The sequence below is a fragment of the Acartia tonsa genome, chromosome 7, assembly GCF_053477335.1.
Source record: "Acartia tonsa isolate MP-2025a chromosome 7, ASM5347733v1, whole genome shotgun sequence".
Lineage (NCBI taxonomy): Eukaryota > Metazoa > Arthropoda > Copepoda > Calanoida > Acartiidae > Acartia > Acartia tonsa.
This window is the reverse complement of record NC_137266.1, coordinates 47776614-47780148: the sequence shown is the minus strand read 5'-3', so window position 1 is coordinate 47780148 and position 3535 is coordinate 47776614.

Here is a 3535-nt window from a genome sequence, read left to right as displayed (position 1 = left end):
TGATACTTGTCTGCAATATTCAAAACTAACAAACGAGTTAGCGGCATTCTGTGCGCTAGTACCCAAAGTCAGTCAGAAACTGCTAAATTCTTGCACATTCCCTTTAAGCCAGTTCTCAAAGTCCGAGACTCCTAAAAATTGAATATTCGATCCATTGTCCCCTCCCTTACTCCCTGGGTATAATCATAGATGTAAAATATAGGGATGAAGTTCTTACACTTGAAATTTACAACCCATTTTGAACAGCAATTTATGTGATCATCAGCTACAGTCAGAAAAACAACCTACTACTTTATATTATAGGATATTTTATTTTTAGTAGCAAATAACCAGTAGATAATTAATAACAAATTTATAGCGCGTAAAAAAAGTCTTCAGCCGAGTTATCAAACTTAATCTTCAAAGTTTAATTTCATTCATTGTTATTAATTGAATAAAAATAAAGTCGTTTCACTTTAAGTTTAATGCTAAGCCATTACATCCATTAGTTTATTAATCCAATATCATAATTAAAGGAAAAAATATGATATTGCTGTTACATTAGTGAATAAACATACATAAGATTATAGAAATTTAATTGTACTTTTTAAGGAAAGATATGGAAAAAATATCTTAATTTTACTATTATATTCTAGAACTTTTTTTTAACAAATAACATTTTTCAAACTGATATATATTTAAGGGAAGTAATTAAAACTTTCTGAATATAATTTCTTTTTCATGATAATAAAGATTTTAAAATAGAATAGGGATAAAAATACGGAGTGGCACAATTGTTTTTACGGATTTTTTCCTTTAGAATCTACTCTAATCTTATTAAAAATTATAAGTTTTACACATCAACAACATATTCTTTATCTTGTTTATTAGCGACTGTGCTTCTAGAGGCAAGTATAAACAAGGAGGTATCGACCCACCACTTTTATTTTAGTTTTAAACAGACAAGAAAAAGAAAAAAAGAAAGGGGTAGTTTTTAATAGACCTGAGAAGCTCCTTGTAAAGCAAAACCATATCGGTTCAGTGGTTAGCGATATCCTTTTCTATACACACACATCAATCCTATTATTTTCATGTAAAGTTTATAAGACCATGTAAAAAGTCCGTATTTTCATCATTAGATTAAATACTTAATTTTAACTCATCAAAATAGCTAATGGTAACATATTTCTTCAGTTAAAATATCTTTTCCTGATAAAATACTCTCTTGTAAAAAATGCATTAATAATCTTGTCTTAAAAATTGAGCAAAGTTTTGGCACCTTTAAGTCTGTTTAATACATGGATGTTCCAGTAAAACAAAAATTTTTTTCTCGTATTCATTTGAATCCAGTGGATAAGAACCGGTTCTCATCCATACGAAAAACTATGTCTAGCATCGTATTATATCCAGCCTTCTACGAATATAAAAAATGTACAATCATAAGATTAAAGCCAGTTTTTTAGCCCGTGCCTTTAATCTTATAATTGTACATTTTATATCCGCGGAAAGCTGTTTATAATACGATGCTAGAAATAACTATTATTATCATTTATTTTGCCGAATAGTTTATTTGCTTAATTTAAAAAAAAAGAAGCTTTACTAATAATATGTTCAGTCCATCTGTTTGTCCGTCCGAAACGATTAGCTCTTTTTGTCAAATTATACATGTAAGAATTGTCCTATATAATTATCTTTTTGCAAAATGAATCTTAGGACAGTTAGGTACGATTTAGAAAGCATAGCAACCATATCATTGTTACCAGAAAAGTCCGTACGTCCATTTGCTTTTTAACCTAGCTTTTGAACATCTTTTTTATGTGATATAATTATCCTATTCATCTTATTTTTGTAATTCTGATTTTAATTACATTAAAACATGATACAGTGTTATAAGCGAAGCATCTCTATTATCAAGTCGATCCTCAAAGTGAATTCTCATTTCTTAAATTCTTCAAAATGCTACTGTTTAGACATCTGCGATTTCCAATAAACATCTAACCTAAGTTAAAGCCCTTTCTAATTACTCTCCTTTGAGTTAAAGTTTTCATATATGCAAATTGCACCATTTAACTTCAGAACAAAAATATATTTTGCTAAGTTTAAAGGCTGGGTCACAAAAATATAGGTTTACTTAAAAATTAATTAAAAATTTTTCTCATATGAAAAGCTCGATACAATATATACGATATAGGGGCTTCACATTTGGAGGGACATGGAAAGCAGAACAATAGCCTAAAAAAATACCCATTATGAAAATAAAATAGCCTAAAACTCTCACGGGACTTATAGAAAGCTTCCATAAGATAGAGAACTCAGTCGGTTCAGTAGTTATTAAAGTCTTCAGCTACAGACAAAAACACCTTACTGCTTTATATAATAGGATATAAAAGATTGCATGTCTGCCTTTAAAAAAATCTCGGTAACCATTTTACTGAATTAATCTTTATTTTAGTTAGCCCCTACCCTACAAATCAATGAAAATACTTTAATAATAACATTTTCCTAATTTCAATGAAATGAAGGTGTAATAATGTTAAAATTTTTATGATAAGATAAAAGGAAAATGATATAAAAATGAGTTATCTGCGGTAAAGACAGCTGAATCTAATTTTGTAACGACCATCGAGTGCATATGCAATACAGCAAATTTAAAAAAAATCCAAAACCTGTTTATTTGTCCAGGTATTTCACAATTTCGACATAATAATATCAGGACTCGGCAGCCGTGCAGAAGCCGCGTGTAAGCCTCATTAAAATTGTCATATTATAAATTAAAAATTAAGCTGGATGTATAAAGATCTTCCTTCACAGACAATGAATTTTTTTTTTGCACACAAGCGGGTTTAAATTTGAAGATTATGCGCAGCTTCCGAGCCTTGAATAATATGATTCATTCTGAATCACTGTACAAATTGAAGTAGAGGCCGCAAAAACCGCGTGGATTTTATAAAGAATCAGCCACCCTAAGCTGCAGCCACCTCAGCTTTTTATTTATTAACAAACATGCTCTTGTGTTTAATATTTATTGCAGTATTGTAGAATATCTGACCGCAAAGATTATTTTTATGAGTCTCATTTCCAGCTTAATAATAAAATACTCATAATTTTATGGATCAGATTAAGGCTTTATTTGGTCTATATAGCTTTAGCTTGGGTATACTGTATAATTTCTAGAGATTATATTAATACGCCATTTCGATGACTTAGTTATTTAAAAGAAATCGACCATGTTATGTTTTAGACAGTTTTTCAAATTCAAACCTAAAAATATATTCATTACCTTTAGTCACAAATCTTTAAATGTTAATACAATTCGCTAAATATGGAAGACAGCATTCATAAGCGCAAACCTTTAAAGCCAGACGGTAGGAAAATAAACATAAACATTTGTTAAATACAGGATACTATTTAATGACATACTTTTTTAGGACTAAATTACAGAGATGCTTTGTTTGTTACAATGTCCCAGAAATCATTATTCCAAAATCAGATGAAAAATGCATAGTACAAATCTGCATTGCCTAAATTAACGATAAGAACTATCCGCTACAGACTT